The 22996-nt window shown below is 41.3% G+C and overlaps 1 protein-coding gene across 2 annotated transcripts in view; it reads left to right on the forward strand.

Annotated features, from left to right (window-relative positions):
- The window catches only part of LOC139376442 (retinoic acid receptor alpha-like), a 257204-nt gene that overhangs the window by 309 nt on the left and 233899 nt on the right, over positions 1 to 22996 (forward strand). The window lies entirely within an intron of this gene.

A 22996-nucleotide genomic window follows, 5' to 3' on the forward strand; every position in this document is an offset into this window, starting at 1 on the left:
CGGTCCAGTTCAAAATGAACATAAACCGACAGGCAAATGTCACGAACAGTTGAACTCCTTCAGCCCAACGACAACCGTATTTTCAGTTGCGTCTTATATTGCCAGTTTATTTCGTGCACGAACGTTATAAGATTTCTATGTCATGCATGTCAGTTCGGCGGGATGTGAGATTTCGTTATGAATCTCGTGATTGACCCTGGTTACACTATCAACACGTCGGCTGGCTTCTCTAATTAGATAGCAAAACAGTTCTTTATCAATTTTGCCGTATTATTTTCGCATGAAGGAAATAGACCACGCAATAAAATCTAAACGTAAGCATCGTCAAGCGATAAGTAGCGATTTGGCTAACCGCATTTTGACAGGCTGACAGTTGACTTGATATTTACATCGCCAATCCTTGTAGCAAGGTCACCCAGTTTGTAAACTTTTCATTGTATTTACCATGTTATGAGTGTTGCTCAGATTGCTAAACCACTATAGTTGTTTCTGTTGCACACAATTCTTGCTTCATTGCGAGCCATCCATGGAACGCCAAGACAATGGAATATGGATGTTAATCAATCCCAAAATAGTGTGTGCACATTTATTCCCAAAACCGTGTGCTCAAGTGTTTTTATTTCAGCAAATGACTGCAATGTAAGCCACACTGACAGAACCCCCACAATTTGTTTACACATTTGATGCAGTTTTTTTCAAGATAAAATGCCTTCAGAGGAGCAGCTGACAAATAAAATGTCATAATACCTATGACACGTGATTATTAACATTACACCAGACAGTGCATGTTGCCACAATCTCCATTTTGCTGATTTGGTCTTTAAAAAAAAAAAGTATTATTATCAATTTCTTGCAAATATATTGTGTCATTAAAAAAAAAGAAGTTTCTTATTTAGATCTGTAATAATATTTCCTTTTGTGATTCTGTAGGTAGCCTAATCACTCTGTTAAATCAATCATGCACCATAAAATATCTTATCAAATAATTCATTCATATGGATTATTCCATTGCTGTGTCTAAGACTGGCTGTGTAATGTGCACAACAAACTACTGTGTTTTTGTTGTGGAAAAGGTATGTGCCCTTTTCTACAGAAAACCTGTGACATTCAGCGCAAGATGCATTGGAGGCTTAGTTGCCGAGTGGGGAAATTTGGTGTGTCTGAGGATTTTCCCACCCTGTCACCTCTCCTCATGGTGTGAATCACAGATGCATGTTGTGCCGTAGCCATAGCTGGATATGCCCTAGTCAGTTCTAACCTAACCAAGCAGTATGTTCACAACTGTTATGACTATCACTATTATCACACTTTGTATTTATTTAACTAGGCAAGTTAAATTCTTATTTACAATGACTGCCTACCCTGGCCAAACCCTAATCCGGACTACACTGGGCTAATTGTGCGCCGCCCTATGGGACTCCCAATCACAGCCGGGTGTGATACAGTGTGTAATTGAACCAGGGTCTGTAGTGACGCCTCTAGCGCTGAGATGCAGTTCCTTAGACTGCTGCGCCACTCAGGAGCCCCACTATAGTGGGCTAATCCTGAAAGGTACTGTAACATTAACTGCCCTTGGCTTTTGTTCCTTCAGGTCTGTTGAAAATGATGCAATCGTAGAAGTTTTGTCCTCAACTCATGATGGGCCCGTGTGAGGGATTTAACCTACACACTGGTCTGGTACCCTGTGTCCGTCAACGATCCAATCGTACTTGGGTTCGCCTTTCTCCCTTCAAGGGCAACAGGATCTGAGATGTGGTCACCGTATTATGAGTTTGTTGAACTAATAGGCTACAGTATGCCGTATGGACACACATGAGAGTGGAGCCAGCCAGCCCAACTTCAGCCTTGCAGGCACATCCAATCAACGTGTTCATCAGCTTCTCTTGTGGCAGATACTGTCTATGCTAGTGCAGACATGTTCTTTTTGATTGGTTGTCTATTCTAGGTTTGAGGGTTAGACTGTACAATATGTTTTAGAATAGCAGAAAACTATTGTATAGCCAAGTACAGTATTTTGCATGCAGATATAATTAGAGGCAGAAGAGTGAAATGCTTTTTCTCAAGTCCAGAGCGGTTTTGAGCGACTTGTTTTCTACGGAAAGTTGGATTCCTTCTTGTGTGAGCGATGCCAGTTAGACTTAGAAGTCTCACACGACTTGGTTTCACATGGCGGTAAATGTGTCATCACAATGGAGGCGATGGCTCACTCACTTTGCCTCCTCTCCATACATCTTAAGTCGGACAGGACCCCCCCCCCCCCCCCTCTCCTTCCTCTTCAAAATGATAGTCAAGTGTGACACTGGAAAGGAAAATATTATTTGACATGAAAAACATGATAGTGACTCAAGCTCCTGGCAATTTTATTTTTCACATGGGCTGACTTTTTCTCTGTTTTCTTGTAACCCTTGGAACAAATTGTTTTTGCCAGATGAAGTGAGATGGGTTATTGGAGGATGGTGGGAGAGCGTTCCCATTTGGAGACCTTTACTGCAGGACACGAGATGTGTATCCCACAGAGCTGCTGATTTGTATTTGGAAATGCCCAGTGTTATTCCTAATACTGGCCTTTTACTATCTGTAGGTTCTTGTTGAAGGTAAAGAGATGTTGTTTAAGGAGTTCAAATGACACTAGCTAAATAGTCTGTCTGCCAAACACACCCATGTCTAACAAGATGTGGGGAGCAAGACTCCTAGCAATGTGGTGTGGTTCAGGGGTAGGCAGAGATGTTTGCACAACTGATTGTAGTGAAAGAGCGTACTTCTAAATTTGGTTTAGCGATTATACCAAAAAGGAAATCTCAACACATTTGAAGTTCGGTTAGCAGAGGCCCATAGTGGTGAGTAGCCTTACCACAGCCCTGTCTGTCCCTTGTGTTCAGTTTAGCCGGTGTTTGCCTGCCTCGCAAGGCTGAGACTGTGCAGGAGAAACTCATCAGGTTGTGACGGATGAGATGGGTCCCCCACAATGGCAGGTTACCCCAGAGATGTCACAAGGCCCTCGCTAAATGGTAAATACCTCAAACAGGTCGACCCACTCGCTCGCTGGGACGCCAGAGTTGTGTGGGTTTTATTTCAGTAGCGAGGAGCTCAGATCTGAGTGAAACCACAGTTTCGAGAGCTGAGGCTTCGGATCCCTGTTATGAAAAAAGACGTCAGACATTTGGGGTTTGTTATAATGAGCAGTAGTGTGGTGTCAGTCTTCCGGCTCTCTTTAGTTGTTTTTCATAAAGACATGTTGGTTTCTGTGTTGAGAGAAAGTTGTTTTTTTGCTATTGCCACTCTTGCTGAATGAGTAGAAATAAATTGCAATGTTATAGTCGTTTTGGCTGAGGTGCTTGCTGACATAGCTGCTGCTTTTGGGAATGGGGTGAGTGTGGGAAAGACTGGGAGGAGGAGGGTGGGAGCCGCTAGCAGGGGTGAAGAGTGGATTGGGGAAGTAAAGCCCCTGTGATGTAGGGATATGGGAGCTCGAGTCAGCCAGGCTGATGGGGGTTTGACAGGCCAGCTCACACATACTGATTCTGTCTCAATACAGTCCACCGTCTGTTTTCCTACTCTCCTAGTCCTCCCTGTGCATGATGAAAGGGTTAAGTCACCCCCCCCCCCCCTTTTATATTGACTCCTTTTATTTCTCCCTTTATGGCTTTGATGGTATTAAATAATCATTACATGTCAGCGTGCACAGCTCTCCTGTGTTCATGAAGGAGAGAGCGCAGTTAGGTTCGAGTAGTAGAATAACTTCATTTAAGTCTTAGTGGCAGGGCACCTCACCTCAAGTTACAATTCTAATATACAGTTGAAGTCGGAAGTTTACGAGTCATTAACTCGTTTTTCAACCAGTCCACAAATTTCTTGATAACCTCTCTAGGGTATGTGGAACGGTAGCGTCTCACCTCATCAACAGCCAGTGACACTGCAGAGCATCAAATTCAAAACAGAAATCCCATAATTAAAGTTCTTCAAACATACAGTGGGGCAAAAAAGTATTTAGTCAGCCACCAATTGTGCAAGTTCTCCCACTTAAAAAGATGAGAGGCCTGTAATTTATCATAGGTACACTAGGACAGACAATGAGATAAAAAAATCCAGAAAATCACATTGTAGGATTTTTAATGAATTTATTTGCAAATTATGGTGGAAAATAAGTATTTGGTCAAAAACAAAAGTTTCTCAATACTTTGTTATATACCCTTTGTTGGCAATGACAGAGGTCAAATGTTTTCTGTAAGTCTTCACAAGGTTTTCACACACTGTTGCTGGTATTTTGGCCCATTCCTCCATGCAGATCTCCTCTAGAGCAGTGATGTTTTGGGGCTGTTGCTGGGCAACACGGACTTTCAACTCCCTCCAAAGATTTTCTATGGGCTTGAGATCTGGAGACTGGCTAGGCTATTCCAGGACCTTGAAATGCTTCTTACGAAACCAATACTTCGTTGCTCGGGCGGTGTGTTTGGGTCATTGTCATGCTGAAAGACCCAGCCACGTTTCATCTTCAATGCCCTTGCTGATGGAAGGAGGTTTTCACTCAATCTCACGATACATGGCCCCATTCATTCTTTCCTTTACACGGATCAGTCGTCCTGGTCCCTTTGGAGAAAAACGGCCCCAAAGCATGATGTTTCCACCCCAATGCTTCACGGTAGGTATGGTGTTCTTTGGATGCAACTCAGCATTCTTTGTTGAGTTTTTACCAAAAAGTTATATTTTGGTTTCATCTGACCATATGACATTCTCCCAATCTTCTTCTGGATCATCCAAATGCTCTCTAGCAAACTTCAGACGGGCCTGGACATGTACTGGCTTAAGTAGGGGGACACGTCTGGCACTGCAGGATTTGAGTCCCTGGCGGAGTAGTGTGTTACTGATGGTAGGCTTTTTTACTTTGGTCCCAGCTCTCTGCAGGTCATTCACTAGGTCCCCCCCGTGTGGTTCTGGGATTTTTGCTCACCGTTCTTGTGATCGTTTTGACCCCATGGGTTGAGATCTTGCGTGGAGCCCCAGATCGAGGGTGATTATCAGTGGTCTTGTATGTCTTCCATTTCCTAATAATTGCTCCCAGTTGATTTCTTCAAACCAAGCTGCTTACCTAAAAAGGTGCCATTAATACAGGTAATGAGTGGAGGACCGAGGAGCCTCTTAAAGAAGAAATTACAGGTCTGTGCGAGCCAGAAATCTTGCTTGTTTGTAGGTGACCAAATACTTATTTTCCACCATAATTTGCAAATAAATTCATTAAAAATCCTACAATGTGATTTTCTGGATGTTTTTTTTCTCATTTTGTCTGTCATAGTTGAAGTGTACCTATGATGGAAATTACAGGCCTCATCTTTTTAAGTGGGAGAACTTGCACAATTGGTGGCTGACTAAATACTTTTTTGCCCCACTGTATATATATCCACAGTAAAACGAGTCCCTATATCAACAACCTAAAAGGCTTCTCAGCAAGGAAGAAGCCACTGCTCCAAAACCGCCATTAAAAAAGCCAGACTACGGTTTGCAACTGCACATAGGGACAAAGATTGTACTCTGGTCTGATGAAACAAAAATAGAACTCTTTGGCCATAATGACCATCATTATGTTTGGAGGAAAAGGGGGATGCTTGCAAGCCAAAGGACACCATCCCAACCGTGAAGCACGGGGGTGGCAGCATCATGTTGTGGGGGTGCTTTGCTGCAGGAGGGACTGGTGCACTTCACAAAATAGATGGCATCATGAGGTAGGAGAATTATGTGGATACATTGACGCAACATTTCAAGACATCAGTCAGGAAGTTAAATCTTGGTCGCAACTGGGTCTTCCAAATGGACAACCATACTTCCAAAGTTGTGGCAAAATGGCTTAAGGACAACAAAGTCAAGGTATTGGAGTGGCCATCACAAAGCCCTGACCTCAATCATGGTAGAAAATGTGGGCAGAACTGAGAAAGCGTGTGCGAGCAAGGAGGCCTACAAACCTGACTCGGTTACACCAGCTCTGTCAGGAGAAATGGGCCAAAATTCACCCAACTTATTGTGGAAGGCTACCTGAAATGTTTGACCCAAGTTAAACAATTTAAAGGCAATGCTACCAAATATTAATTGAGTGTATGTAATCTTCTGACCCACTGGGAATGTGATGAAAGAAATAAAAGCTGAAGTAAATAATTCTCTACTATTATTCTGGCATTTCACATTTCTTAAAATAAAGTGGTGATCCTAAGTTTTGACTAGGCTTAAATGTCAGGAATTGTGTGAAACTGAGTTTAAATGTATTTGGCTAAGGTGTCTGTAAACTTCCGACTTCAACTGTACCTAAATCTCAGATTTGGAACTTAGAGACCAAGGCCATTGTTATCTGAGAAATGCAAGGAGGCTGCTGTGATTAATATTATCGGCTATTGTATAATCTAATCAGAAAAAAACAGCCTAGAATGGATAATTGGTTATATTTGAAGTCCCTCACCAGTTTAATATTCCTGAAGATTTAGGGGTGTTTCTTTTTAAGTGAGGCTAAGCTTAAGACTGATCACTGAGCTGTTATTGTATGTGATTGAAAAGACTATTGATTTAGACATTGCGATTATGATCAGATTTAGCCTACATAGCATTGTTTTTCTGATCTCTGTGAGAAAGACAAAGCTATAGTTTAACATGAACTTTGTCTATCAATCCATTTGAAGACTGTTTTATAGAAGGTGGTTGAATACTTAGGCCACTATGAATTGTGTTATGGTGTTCATACTGTCTATTGTGGTACATTTCACATTGGTCTGGCATTCTAACATGTACACACTGTCAGCCAAATCTTTTTTACCACATGAGACCTATTGCGTTTCACAATTTGTGTGGGGATATTGTGGCAGTGTCATACAATTCCATGCCATTTTTCCACATCCATTTTGTAACTTGGATTTCATCGACTATTGCCCAGTCGGACAGTCTCTCAGCTTGACGGCTGACATTTCCAGTGAAAGAGCTCTTTTGTCGTTAGTTAATCACCCCCCTCTCCGTAAAACAATGGTATCAATTTCTTTTTCTGAGTACATCCACACTGCTGTAAAAAGCCAGGCTCATTCTCCTCCCAGCCTGTCCAGGCAGGCAGTGAAACCTCTTTATTACCAGTGGCAGCCCACCCATACCCAATAGGCACACTGCGGGAACTCTGTCAGACTTTCAGCTAACTGTTGAGATTTGTAAAAGTAGAATCCACAAGGTGCAATTGTGAAATTTGGTAGCGCATTGGTAGTTTTCATCTCGTCAGTCACTCGCTACGTTTCCATTCAATTGGCGACAGATTTTCACCTGAATAGTCTAGAATCCTCAAAGTAAAATATGCAAATTGTCACCATTTGGGTTTCCACCAGACAGACTTGTTGCAGATAAATCATTGCGTAATGACATGGTGCACATAATGTACTTCTTTGCTTAACTTTGGTACATTGGCTTTGGATTTTTATTTGTCACAAACATTTGCACTCTCGCCAAAAATGTTGCAAATACAGTGCGGTTAGGCTAGTCTATGGATAAGAGCAAGAATATTTGTCAAATGTCATTCAAGCATCGATCATAATGTCATCAGAATAAGACTAGGGCTGTCCCTGACCAACCCAACAAATATTGGTAGACAGTCGTTTGTTCATTAAACGTATATTTCTCCACATCCTATGTGTTTTAATCAAAACAACTATATGCATTGAGTTCGTCTGATACTTTAAGCACACTGTTTGATGAAATAAATAAGACCCACGGAGTCCGACCAGCAATTGATTTGATTGGGTCGAGCTTAGACTTGCTGCGCTGTTTAAAAAAAAAAAAAAAAAAATGACAGCGAGTGACTGACTAGCACCCGTTGTCTGTCACTCCTCCTTGCTGCAGCGACCATCACAGAACATCAACAGGGTTTATCGCGATGTCCGTGTTGCTGTAACATGATTACAGCCATTTTCAGACTGAAACGTTCTGTTACCGAAGTCCCGGATTTGTTTAGGAAAAACATTGCCTCAAACCTTGCTCTCTCTGTGACACATGTATGCATCACATGAACTTGACCAATGGCACATCAAAATCGCATCAATAAATAGGTTAAAACAAACTGAACACCGTAACACACGCGACAGCAAAATGGGTGCACAGGACGTGACAAACTAGAAATGGGAATTGTTTACTGGTTGCTCGAGAGTTAGGGGAAGTCAGATGAATGGAATACATTTGACTAGTTGTAGAATATACTGGAGATCTTGAAAAATTAGGTAAGGAACAAGCACAGCGTGGGACCCTTTGCCCCAGTCTGAGGTCCTGAGTGCTCTGGAGCAGGTTTTCATCAAGGATCTCTCTGTACTTTGCTCTGTTCATCTTTTTCTCAATCCTGACTAGTCTCCCAGTGATTGCTGCTGAAAAACATCTTCACAGCATGATGCTGCCACCACCATGCTTTACCGTAGGGATGGTGCCAGGTTTGTTCCAGACGTGACTCTTGGCGTTCAGGCCAAAGGGTTCAAGCTTGGTTTCATCACACCAGAGAATCTTGTTTTTCATGGTTTGAGACTCCCTTTAGATGCCATTTGGTAATCTCCAAGCGGGCTGTCATATGCCTTTTTACTGAGGCGAGGCATCCATCTGGCCACTCTACCATAAAGGCCTGATTGGTGGAGTGCTACAGAGATGGTTGTCCTTCTGGAAGGTTCTACCATCTCCACAGAATAACTGTTTAGCTCTGTCAGTGACCATTGAGGTTTTGGTCACCTCCCTGACTAAGGCTCTTCTCCCCGATTGCTCATTATTTTTGATATTTTAGAGCAATGTAAACAACACTAAATCAATTATAAGCGGAAAAAAAACAGTGAATCCTATATTACAGCAAAGACTAAAAACAGTCTCGTTAATTTGTGAATGCAGTTTCCAAAATGGAACGGTTTACTTATTGTTTACGCTAACACGGAACCCCATTTTTTTTTTTTCCCCCTACATAAAACGCGATCACAACACACAGGTTAAAATATCAAAACAAACTCTGAACCAATGACATTAATTTGGGGACAGGTTGAAAAGCATTAAACATGTATGGCAATTTAGGTAGTTAGCTTGCTGTTGCTAGCTAGTTTGTCCTGAGATATAAACATTGAGTTATTTTACCTGAAATGCACAAGGTCCTCTACTCCGACAATTAATCCAAACATAACGGCCAACCAAATAGTTTCTAGTCATCTCTCCTACGTCCAGGCTTTTTCATCTTTGAACATATGGTGATTGGCATCTACACTTTCATAGTATTACCACGACAACCGGAAAACATTTTTGTCTTTCAATCACCCACATGGGTATAACCAATGAGGAGATGGCACGTGGGTACCTGCTACTATAAACCAATGAGAAGATGGGAGAGGCAGATAGTTTCTAGTCAGAAATAGAAAGGAGTTCTATTTTAGCCCTTGGCATAGCAGGCGCTCGTTGGCGCGTGTGCAGTGTGGGTGTAATAATTGAATAACGTGGATTTCCAAATTTTGTGACACACGTGACTTGTCTGGTCAGCATGTAATTATTCAATGGTCGCTTTTATTATAAAACTAAATGCATGATTTCTATTTCAAATCATGAATGACTTGTGATGACCTAAACGAAAGATTGATTGCTACAGTAGCCTACAGTCGTGGCCAAAAGTTGAATGACACAAATATTCATTTTCACAAAGTTTGCTGCTTCAGTGACTAGATATTTTTGTCAGATATTACTATGGAATACTGAAGTATAATTACAAGCATTTCATAAGTGTCAAAGGCTTTTATTGACCATTACATGAAGTTGATGCAAAGAGTCAATATTTGCAGTGTTGACCCTTCTTTTTCTAGACCTCTGCAATCCGCCCTGGCATGCTGTCAATTTACTTCTGAGCCACATCCTGACTGATGGCAGCCCATTGTATAATCAATGCTTGGAATTTGTGGGTTTTTGTTTGTCCACCCACCTCCTTGAGGATTGACCACAAGTTCTCAATGGGATTAAGGTCTGGGAAGTTTCCTGGCCATGGACCCAAAATATCGATGTTTTGTTCTCCGAGCCACTTAGTTATCACTTTTGCCTTATGGCAAGGTGCTCCATCATGCTGGAAAAAGCATTGTTTGTCACCAAACTGTTCCTGGAAGGTTGTGAGAAGTTGCTCTCGGAGGATGTGTTGGTACCATTCTTTATTCATGGCTGTGTTCTTAGGCAAAATTGTGAGTGAGCCCACTCCCTTGGCTGAGAAGCAACCCCACACATGAATGGTCTCCGGATGCTTTACTGTTGGCATGGCACAGGACTGATGGTAGCGCTCACCTTGTCTTCTCCGGACAAGCTTTTTTCCGGATGCCCCAAACAATCGGAAAGGGGATTCATCAGAGAAAATGACTTTACCCCAGTCCTCAGCAGTCCAATCCCTGTACCTTTTGCAGAATCAGTTTGTCCCTGATGCTTTTCCTGGAGAGAAGTGGCTTCTTTGCTGCCCTTCTTGACACCATGCCATCCTCCAAGTCTCCGCCTCACTGTGCGTGCAGATGCACTCACACCTGCCTGCTGCATTCCTGAGCAAGCTCTGGTCTGGTGGTGACCCGATCCCACAGCCGAATCAACTTTAGGAGACGGTCCTGGCGCTTGCTGGACTTTCTTGGGGGCCCTGAAGCTGCCTTCACAACAATTGAACCGCTCTACTTGAAGTTCTTGATGAGCCGATAAATGGTTGATTTAGGTGCAATCTTACTGGCAGCAATATCCTTGCCTGTGAAGCCCTTTTTGTGCAAAGCAATGATGACTGCACGTGTTTCCTTGCAGGTAACCATGGTTGACAGGAAGAACAATGATTCCAAGCACCACCCTCCTTTTGAGTTTGAATAACAGACTGGACGCTTCAATAAGCATGACAGAGTGATCTCCAGCCTTGTCCTTGTCAACACTCACACCTGTTTTAATGAGAGACATGATGTCAGTTGGTCCTTTTGTGGCAGGGCTGAAATGCAGTGGAAATGTTTTTTGGTGATTCTTTTAATTTGCATGGCAAAGAGGGACTTCGCAATTATTTGCAATTCATCTGATCACTCTTCATAACATTCTGGAGTATATGCAAATTGCCATCATACAAAATGAGGCAGCAGACTTTGTGAAAATTAATATTAGTCATTCTCAACTTTTGGCACGACTGTATATAAGTTTTGAAATAGGGTGCTTTCAGAAAGTATTCAGACCCCTTGACTTTTTCCACATTTTGTTACGTTAGTCTTATTCTAAAATGGTTTAAATAGTTTCTCATCAGTCTACACACTACCCCATAATGACAAAGCAAAAACAGGTTTGTAGAAATGTTAGCAAATGTATTAAAAATCGAACTGATATTACATTTACATAACTATGCAGACCTTTTACTCAGTACTTTGTTGAAGCTCTTTTGGCAGTGAATACAGCCTTGCGTCTTCTTGTGTATGACGCTACAAGCTTGGTCCTTGTTCAGGGAGGTCATACACAAGAAAAGTCGAGGCTGTAATCCCTGCCAAAGGAGCTTCAACAAAGTACTGAATAAAGGGTCTGCATACTTATGTAAATGTAATATCAGTTTTCTATTTTTAATACATTTGCAAACATTTCAAGTTGTAGAAACATCTTAAGGATGATCAATGGAAACAGGATGCTCCGGAGCTCAATTTCGAGTCTCATAGCAAAGGGTCTGAATGCTTATGTAATACTTATGTAAATAAGAATACTTATGTAAATAAGAATACTTATGTAAAAAATATATATAAATATATATATATATATATATATATATATATATATATATTTATTAGCAAACATTTCTGAACCTGTTTTTGCTTTGTAATTATGTTGTGTAGATTGAGTAAAACATTTATTGAATCTATTTTAGAATAAGGCTGTAACAAAATGTGTTAAAGGTGAAGGGGTCTGAATACTTTCCGAATAGGTTTTAAGTAAATAGGTAGGTTTTAAGTAAATTACGGTATTAAGACTAAGCAAGATGGGCCTACAGCTCGGTGGTGGTTATACAATGCTGCTATATTAAGCCTGCTGATGATCATGATATTATTATTATTATTATTATTATTATTATTATTATAAAAATAACATGTAGTTCAAGAAAATTAGTTATTCTTTTTCATACAATTTGGAACAGTGCAAACTAAATAAATTAGAACAGCCTTTGGTATTATATTGAAAAAAAGTGTAAAGGCTTTAGCACAGCAAAGATTATATATTTTTTTGATTATATAAGTTTTGATTGCGTGAGGCTTGGTGCTCATGGAATCAGTATACTATTTAAACACACTGAAACAGGCAACAGAAGCAGGATCTGTCTTATTCCTGTAGATGTATATGGAAGATTTATCCATATAGGTCACCGACCATTTCGAATCCCACCGTATCTTCTCCACGGTGCAATCTGTTTTCCGAGCTGGTCATAGGTGCACCTCAGCCACGGTCAAGGCAGACTCAATAGCCTTGGTTTCTCAAATGACTGCCTCGCCTGGTTCACCAACTATTTCTCAAATAAATATAAAATAATATAAATAATATCACCATATATCATTTCAGTAGCACGTCTTACTTTGAGTGATGGACCGTACCACCCCCCCACGGCCTCCACAATGGATTAGTCCACTCTGATAGGCACGACTCGGATACTTAAATTTTTTTTTTTTTTTTTACACCATGACCTTTTTAATTAATTTTTTTACTGCTTGACTAAAGAAACCGAGTCGACCAACAGCCTATTGACCAAACAATCGACCAGTTGACTAAAGGGGGTAAGGCCTAAAATAAGACCCCTTAGTTATTGGGAAGGAGCATCATGCTCACCGTGCACTTTCACTATCTTGTGACGTTCATAACTTATTAATCTGTAGCCTAATAAACTGCATGGTTTCACGAGTCGTAGTGGGAGGAAACACACACCATATCATCGCGTGACTTCAAGTTTATTTTGATATGATGGTAATTAAATCAATATATGCCCTAAAAGGCACATCCACCACCATTTCTCGCATAATTCATTTTACCGACACAAAGATCCCACTATGTCAAACTAACAAATGATCTGTCGGCATTTGAATGAAATTGTACTGAAACTTACATTTATACGGGATGACTTGACTCAAACTGTGGATGGAAACGTGCTTACTGACAGACCTTAGAGCTATTTATAACCTGTCAGCTGATCAACTGGATATTACCATCTAAACCTTGTAGTAATCATGCCCAGGTAAAAAAAAAATCTGAGTCACTCACTCTGACATCTATGAACACACAACATAAGACATTGCAAATATGTAGAATTGCAAGAAATTAGCCTTAACACTGCATAATGTTGTCACCGCCAATAAGTGGGGTTTGAACAGTTTTGGGTCGCGAGGTGGAGGTTTGTCGCAAAGCCGATTTTTAAAATGCAGATTTATATTTTTTCTATTTGATTTATTCTCCCTCCCCCCAATCTGGACCTTTGCGACCTAAACAATTTGTGACTGAACCTTCTCGAATAATATTTTTAGTACCCCTGCTCTAACCTATCCCTTTCCATCCCGTGCAGCTGGTCTAATATTATCTCTGTAGCATGAAAAACCAACATTTTAATCAAATCAAATGTTATTGGCCATATGCAGATGTTATTGCGGGTGTAGCAAAATACTTGTGTTCCTGACTCCAACAATACACACATCTAAAGGTAAAATAATGGAATTAAGAATGTATGAATATTAGGATGAGGAATGTTGGTGGCATTGAATACAATACTGTATGTACATATGAGTAAAGCCGTATGTAAACATTATTAAACGGATCAGTGATTCTATGTATAGGGCATCAGCCTCTAAGGTGCGGAGTTGCGTAACCTGCTAGTCCCAGCTTTGATGCACCTGTACTGACCTCGCCTTCTGGATGATAACGGGGTGAACAGGCTGTGGCTCGGGTGGTTGGTCCTTTATGATCTTTTTGGTCTTCTTGTGACATCGGGTTCTGTAGGTGTCCTGGATGGCAGGCAGTGTACCCCGGTGATGCATTGGGCAGACCGCACTTCCCTCTGGAGAGCCTTACGGTTGCGGGCGGTGCAGTTGCTGCTCCGTGATACAGCCCGACAGGATGCTCTCAATTGTGCATCTGTAAAAGTTTGAGGGTCTTAGGGGCCAAGCCACATTTCTTCAGCTTCCTGAGGTTGAAGAGGCACTGTTGCACCTTCACCACACACACTGTGTGTGTGGACCATTTCAGAACGTCAGTGATGTGTAAGACGAGAAACTTGAAGCTTTCCTCGTTCTCCACTGCTGTCCTGTCAATGTGGATAGGGGCGTGCTCCCTCTCCCTTTTCCTGAAGTCCACGATCATCTCCTTCATTTTGTTGACATTGAGGGAGAGGTTATTTTCCTGGCGCCATTCTGCCAGGGCCCTCACCACCTCCCTGTAGGCTCTCTTCATTGTTGGTAATCAGGCCTACTATGGTTGTCATCTGTAAACTTGATTGAGGTGTGTGTGTGTGTGTGGCCACACAGTCATGGGTGAGTACAGGAGGGGGCTGAGCACGCACCCTTGTGTTGGGGATAAGTGAAGTGGAGGTGTTGTGTCCTACATTCACCACATGGGGGTGACTCATGAAGTCCAGGACTCAGTTGCACAGGGTGGGGTTCAGACCCAGGGCCCCTAGCTTGATGATGTGCTTGGGGGGTTCTATGGTGTTGAAGGCTGAGCTATAGTCAATGCACAGCATTTTTACATAGGTGTTCCTCTTGTCCAGATGGGATAGGCCAGTGTAATGGCGACTGTCGTCTGTGGATATATTGGGGTGGTAAGCAAGTTTTGAAGTGGGTCTAGGGTGTCAGGTATGATCCTTAACTAGCCTCTCAAAGAACTTCATGATGACAGAAGTGAGCACTACGGGACGATAGTCATTTAGTTCAGTTACCTTTTGCTTTCTTGGGTCCAGGAACAATGGTGGACATCTTGAAGCAAGTCGGGACAGGGTTAGGGAGAGATTGAATATGTCCGTAAACACTTCAGCCAGCTGGTCTGCGCATGCTCTGGGGACGCGGCCAGGGATGCCGTCTGGACCGGCAGCCTTGCGAGGGTTAACGCGCTTAAATATCTTACTCACGTCGGACACAGATAAGGAGAGCCCACAGTACTTGGGAGTGGGCTGCGTTGATGGCACAGTGTTATCCTCAATGTGGACGAAGGTGTTTAACTTGTCTGGGAGCAAGACGTCGGCGTTCTCAACGTGGCTTGTTCTCCCTTTGTAATCAGTGATTGTCTTTAGACCCTGCCACTTACGTCTCGTGTTTGAGCCGTTGAATTGCGACTTCTCTTGTCTCTGTACTGACGTTTTGCCTGCTTGCTTGCCTTACGGCGGGAATAACTACACTGTTTGCATTCAACCATGTTCTCAGTCACTTTACCATGGTTAAATGCGGTGGTTCGTTCTTTCAGTTTAGCGTGAATACTACCTTCTAGCCACGGTTTCTGGTTTGGGTAGGTTTTAATAGTCAGTGGGTACAACATCCCCTATAAACCTCCGGATGAACTCAGTCACTGTGTCTGTGTATACATCAATGTTATTTTCAGAGTCTATGCAGAACATGTCCTGTGTGATCACGAGGAAGGAAGAAGCCACTGCTCCAAAACCGCCATTAAAAAAGCCAGACTACGGTTTGCAACTGCACATAGGGACAAAGATTGTACTCTGGTCTGATGAAACAAAAATAGAACTCTTTGGCCATAATGACCATCATTATGTTTGGAGGAAAAGGGGGATGCTTGCAAGCCAAAGGACACCATCCCAACCGTGAAGCACGGGGGTGGCAGCATCATGTTGTGGGGGTGCTTTGCTGCAGGAGGGACTGGTGCACTTCACAAAATAGATGGCATCATGAGGTAGGAGAATTATGTGGATACATTGACGCAACATTTCAAGACATCAGTCAGGAAGTTAAATCTTGGTCGCAACTGGGTCTTCCAAATGGACAACCATACTTCCAAAGTTGTGGCAAAATGGCTTAAGGACAACAAAGTCAAGGTATTGGAGTGGCCATCACAAAGCCCTGACCTCAATCATGGTAGAAAATGTGGGCAGAACTGAGAAAGCGTGTGCGAGCAAGGAGGCCTACAAACCTGACTCGGTTACACCAGCTCTGTCAGGAGAAATGGGCCAAAATTCACCCAACTTATTGTGGAAGGCTACCTGAAATGTTTGACCCAAGTTAAACAATTTAAAGGCAATGCTACCAAATATTAATTGAGTGTATGTAATCTTCTGACCCACTGGGAATGTGATGAAAGAAATAAAAGCTGAAGTAAATAATTCTCTACTATTATTCTGGCATTTCACATTTCTTAAAATAAAGTGGTGATCCTAAGTTTTGACTAGGCTTAAATGTCAGGAATTGTGTGAAACTGAGTTTAAATGTATTTGGCTAAGGTGTCTGTAAACTTCCGACTTCAACTGTACCTAAATCTCAGATTTGGAACTTAGAGACCAAGGCCATTGTTATCTGAGAAATGCAAGGAGGCTGCTGTGATTAATATTATCGGCTATTGTATAATCTAATCAGAAAAAAACAGCCTAGAATGGATAATTGGTTATATTTGAAGTCCCTCACCAGTTTAATATTCCTGAAGATTTAGGGGTGTTTCTTTTTAAGTGAGGCTAAGCTTAAGACTGATCACTGAGCTGTTATTGTATGTGATTGAAAAGACTATTGATTTAGACATTGCGATTATGATCAGATTTAGCCTACATAGCATTGTTTTTCTGATCTCTGTGAGAAAGACAAAGCTATAGTTTAACATGAACTTTGTCTATCAATCCATTTGAAGACTGTTTTATAGAAGGTGGTTGAATACTTAGGCCACTATGAATTGTGTTATGGTGTTCATACTGTCTATTGTGGTACATTTCACATTGGTCTGGCATTCTAACATGTACACACTGTCAGCCAAATCTTTTTTACCACATGAGACCTATTGCGTTTCACAATTTGTGTGGGGATATTGTGGCAGTGTCATACAATTCCATGCCATTTTTCCACATCCATTTTGTAACTTGGATTTCATCGACTATTGCCCAGTCGGACAGTCTCTCAGCTTGACGGCTGACATTTCCAGTGAAAGAGCTCTTTTGTCGTTAGTTAATCACCCCCCTCTCCGTAAAACAATGGTATCAATTTCTTTTTCTGAGTACATCCACACTGCTGTAAAAAGCCAGGCTCATTCTCCTCCCAGCCTGTCCAGGCAGGCAGTGAAACCTCTTTATTACCAGTGGCAGCCCACCCATACCCAATAGGCACACTGCGGGAACTCTGTCAGACTTTCAGCTAACTGTTGAGATTTGTAAAAGTAGAATCCACAAGGTGCAATTGTGAAATTTGGTAGCGCATTGGTAGTTTTCATCTCGTCAGTCACTCGCTACGTTTCCATTCAATTGGCGACAGATTTTCACCTGAATAGTCTAGAATCCTCAAAGTAAAATATGCAAATTGTCACCATTTGGGTTTCCACCAGACAGACTTGTTGCAGATAAATCATTGCGTAATGACATGGTGCACATAATGTACTTCTTTGCTTAACTTTGGTACATTGGCTTTGGATTTTTATTTGTCACAAACATTTGCACTCTCGCCAAAAATGTTGCAAATACAGTGCGGTTAGGCTAGTCTATGGATAAGAGCAAGAATATTTGTCAAATGTCATTCAAGCATCGATCATAATGTCATCAGAATAAGACTAGGGCTGTCCCTGACCAACCCAACAAATATTGGTAGACAGTCGTTTGTTCATTAAACGTATATTTCTCCACATCCTATGTGTTTTAATCAAAACAACTATATGCATTGAGTTCGTCTGATACTTTAAGCACACTGTTTGATGAAATAAATAAGACCCACGGAGTCCGACCAGCAATTGATTTGATTGGGTCGAGCTTAGACTTGCTGCGCTGTTTAAAAATAAATAAAAAAAATGACAGCGAGTGACTGACTAGCACCCGTTGTCTGTCACTCCTCCTTGCTGCAGCGACCATCACAGAACATCAACAGGGTTTATCGCGATGTCCGTGTTGCTGAAGCTGTAACATGATTACAGCCATTTTCAGACTGAAACGTTCTGTTACCGAAGTCCCGGATTTGTTTAGGAAAAACATTGCCTCAAACCTTGCTCTCTCTGTGACACGTATGCATCACATGAACTTGACCAATGGCACATCAAAATCGCATCAATAAATAGGTTAAAACAAACTGAACACCGTAACACACGCGACAGCAAAATGGGTGCACAGGACGTGACAAACTAGAAATGGGAATTGTTTACTGGTTGCTCGAGAGTTAGGGGAAGTCAGATGAATGGAATACATTTGACTAGTTGTAGAATATACTGGAGATCTTGAAAAATTAGGTAAGGAACAAGCACAGCGTGGGACCCTTTGCCCCAGTCTGAGGTCCTGAGTGCTCTGGAGCAGGTTTTCATCAAGGATCTCTCTGTACTTTGCTCTGTTCATCTTTTTCTCAATCCTGACTAGTCTCCCAGTGATTGCTGCTGAAAAACATCTTCACAGCATGATGCTGCCACCACCATGCTTTACCGTAGGGATGGTGCCAGGTTTGTTCCAGACGTGACTCTTGGCGTTCAGGCCAAAGGGTTCAAGCTTGGTTTCATCACACCAGAGAATCTTGTTTTTCATGGTTTGAGACTCCCTTTAGATGCCATTTGGTAATCTCCAAGCGGGCTGTCATATGCCTTTTTACTGAGGCGAGGCATCCATCTGGCCACTCTACCATAAAGGCCTGATTGGTGGAGTGCTACAGAGATGGTTGTCCTTCTGGAAGGTTCTACCATCTCCACAGAATAACTGTTTAGCTCTGTCAGTGACCATTGAGGTTTTGGTCACCTCCCTGACTAAGGCTCTTCTCCCCGATTGCTCATTATTTTTGATATTTTAGAGCAATGTAAACAACACTAAATCAATTAGAAGCGGAAAAAAAACAGTGAATCCTATATTACAGCAAAGACTAAAAACAGTCTCGTTAATTTGTGAATGCAGTTTCCAAAATGGAACGGTTTACTTATTGTTTACGCTAACACGGAACCCCATTTTTTTTTTTTCCCCCTACATAAAACGCGATCACAACACACAGGTTAAAATATCAAAACAAACTCTGAACCAATGACATTAATTTGGGGACAGGTTGAAAAGCATTAAACATGTATGGCAATTTAGGTAGTTAGCTTGCTGTTGCTAGCTAGTTTGTCCTGAGATATAAACATTGAGTTATTTTACCTGAAATGCACAAGGTCCTCTACTCCGACAATTAATCCAAACATAACGGCCAACCAAATAGTTTCTAGTCATCTCTCCTACGTCCAGGCTTTTTCATCTTTGAACATATGGTGATTGGCATCTACACTTTCATAGTATTACCACGACAACCGGAAAACATTTTTGTCTTTCAATCACCCACATGGGTATAACCAATGAGGAGATGGCACGTGGGTACCTGCTACTATAAACCAATGAGAAGATGGGAGAGGCAGATAGTTTCTAGTCAGAAATAGAAAGGAGTTCTATTTTAGCCCTTGGCATAGCAGGCGCTCGTTGGCGCGTGTGCAGTGTGGGTGTAATAATTGAATAACGTGGATTTCCAAATTTTGTGACACACGTGACTTGTCTGGTCAGCATGTAATTATTCAATGGTCGCTTTTATTATAAAACTAAATGCATGATTTCTATTTCAAATCATGAATGACTTGTGATGACCTAAACGAAAGATTGATTGCTACAGTAGCCTACAGTCGTGGCCAAAAGTTGAATGACACAAATATTCATTTTCACAAAGTTTGCTGCTTCAGTGACTAGATATTTTTGTCAGATATTACTATGGAATACTGAAGTATAATTACAAGCATTTCATAAGTGTCAAAGGCTTTTATTGACCATTACATGAAGTTGATGCAAAGAGTCAATATTTGCAGTGTTGACCCTTCTTTTTCTAGACCTCTGCAATCCGCCCTGGCATGCTGTCAATTTACTTCTGAGCCACATCCTGACTGATGGCAGCCCATTGTATAATCAATGCTTGGAATTTGTGGGTTTTTGTTTGTCCACCCACCTCCTTGAGGATTGACCACAAGTTCTCAATGGGATTAAGGTCTGGGAAGTTTCCTGGCCATGGACCCAAAATATCGATGTTTTGTTCTCCGAGCCACTTAGTTATCACTTTTGCCTTATGGCAAGGTGCTCCATCATGCTGGAAAAAGCATTGTTTGTCACCAAACTGTTCCTGGAAGGTTGTGAGAAGTTGCTCTCGGAGGATGTGTTGGTACCATTCTTTATTCATGGCTGTGTTCTTAGGCAAAATTGTGAGTGAGCCCACTCCCTTGGCTGAGAAGCAACCCCACACATGAATGGTCTCCGGATGCTTTACTGTTGGCATGGCACAGGACTGATGGTAGCGCTCACCTTGTCTTCTCCGGACAAGCTTTTTTCCGGATGCCCCAAACAATCGGAAAGGGGATTCATCAGAGAAAATGACTTTACCCCAGTCCTCAGCAGTCCAATCCCTGTACCTTTTGCAGAATCAGTTTGTCCCTGATGCTTTTCCTGGAGAGAAGTGGCTTCTTTGCTGCCCTTCTTGACACCATGCCATCCTCCAAGTCTCCGCCTCACTGTGCGTGCAGATGCACTCACACCTGCCTGCTGCATTCCTGAGCAAGCTCTGGTCTGGTGGTGACCCGATCCCACAGCCGAATCAACTTTAGGAGACGGTCCTGGCGCTTGCTGGACTTTCTTGGGGGCCCTGAAGCTGCCTTCACAACAATTGAACCGCTCTACTTGAAGTTCTTGATGAGCCGATAAATGGTTGATTTAGGTGCAATCTTACTGGCAGCAATATCCTTGCCTGTGAAGCCCTTTTTGTGCAAAGCAATGATGACTGCACGTGTTTCCTTGCAGGTAACCATGGTTGACAGGAAGAACAATGATTCCAAGCACCACCCTCCTTTTGAGTTTGAATAACAGACTGGACGCTTCAATAAGCATGACAGAGTGATCTCCAGCCTTGTCCTTGTCAACACTCACACCTGTTTTAATGAGAGACATGATGTCAGTTGGTCCTTTTGTGGCAGGGCTGAAATGCAGTGGAAATGTTTTTTGGTGATTCTTTTAATTTGCATGGCAAAGAGGGACTTCGCAATTATTTGCAATTCATCTGATCACTCTTCATAACATTCTGGAGTATATGCAAATTGCCATCATACAAAATGAGGCAGCAGACTTTGTGAAAATTAATATTAGTCATTCTCAACTTTTGGCACGACTGTATATAAGTTTTGAAATAGGGTGCTTTCAGAAAGTATTCAGACCCCTTGACTTTTTCCACATTTTGTTACGTTAGTCTTATTCTAAAATGGTTTAAATAGTTTCTCATCAGTCTACACACTACCCCATAATGACAAAGCAAAAACAGGTTTGTAGAAATGTTAGCAAATGTATTAAAAATCGAACTGATATTACATTTACATAACTATGCAGACCTTTTACTCAGTACTTTGTTGAAGCTCTTTTGGCAGTGAATACAGCCTTGCGTCTTCTTGTGTATGACGCTACAAGCTTGGTCCTTGTTCAGGGAGGTCATACACAAGAAAAGTCGAGGCTGTAATCCCTGCCAAAGGAGCTTCAACAAAGTACTGAATAAAGGGTCTGCATACTTATGTAAATGTAATATCAGTTTTCTATTTTTAATACATTTGCAAACATTTCAAGTTGTAGAAACATCTTAAGGATGATCAATGGAAACAGGATGCTCCGGAGCTCAATTTCGAGTCTCATAGCAAAGGGTCTGAATGCTTATGTAATACTTATGTAAATAAGAATACTTATGTAAATAAGAATACTTATGTAAAAAAAAAATATAAATATATATATATATATATATATATATATATATATATATATATATATATATATTTATTAGCAAACATTTCTGAACCTGTTTTTGCTTTGTAATTATGTTGTGTAGATTGAGTAAAACATTTATTGAATCTATTTTAGAATAAGGCTGTAACAAAATGTGTTAAAGGTGAAGGGGTCTGAATACTTTCCGAATAGGTTTTAAGTAAATAGGTAGGTTTTAAGTAAATTACGGTATTAAGACTAAGCAAGATGGGCCTACAGCTCGGTGGTGGTTATACAATGCTGCTATATTAAGCCTGCTGATGATCATGATATTATTATTATTATTATTATTATTATTATTATTATTATAAAAATAACATGTAGTTCAAGAAAATTAGTTATTCTTTTTCATACAATTTGGAACAGTGCAAACTAAATAAATTAGAACAGCCTTTGGTATTATATTGAAAAAAAGTGTAAAGGCTTTAGCACAGCAAAGATTATATATTTTTTTGATTATATAAGTTTTGATTGCGTGAGGCTTGGTGCTCATGGAATCAGTATACTATTTAAACACACTGAAACAGGCAACAGAAGCAGGATCTGTCTTATTCCTGTAGATGTATATGGAAGATTTATCCATATAGGTCACCGACCATTTCGAATCCCACCGTATCTTCTCCACGGTGCAATCTGTTTTCCGAGCTGGTCATAGGTGCACCTCAGCCACGGTCAAGGCAGACTCAATAGCCTTGGTTTCTCAAATGACTGCCTCGCCTGGTTCACCAACTATTTCTCAAATAAATATAAAATAATATAAATAATATCACCATATATCATTTCAGTAGCACGTCTTACTTTGAGTGATGGACCGTACCACCCCCCCACGGCCTCCACAATGGATTAGTCCACTCTGATAGGCACGACTCGGATACTTAAAATTTTTTTTTTTTTTTTTACACCATGACCTTTTTAATTAATTTTTTTACTGCTTGACTAAAGAAACCGAGTCGACCAACAGCCTATTGACCAAACAATCGACCAGTTGACTAAAGGGGGTAAGGCCTAAAATAAGACCCCTTAGTTATTGGGAAGGAGCATCATGCTCACCGT

This window comes from Oncorhynchus clarkii, chromosome 20 (assembly GCF_045791955.1).
Source record: "Oncorhynchus clarkii lewisi isolate Uvic-CL-2024 chromosome 20, UVic_Ocla_1.0, whole genome shotgun sequence".
NCBI classification, from domain to species: domain Eukaryota; kingdom Metazoa; phylum Chordata; class Actinopteri; order Salmoniformes; family Salmonidae; genus Oncorhynchus; species Oncorhynchus clarkii.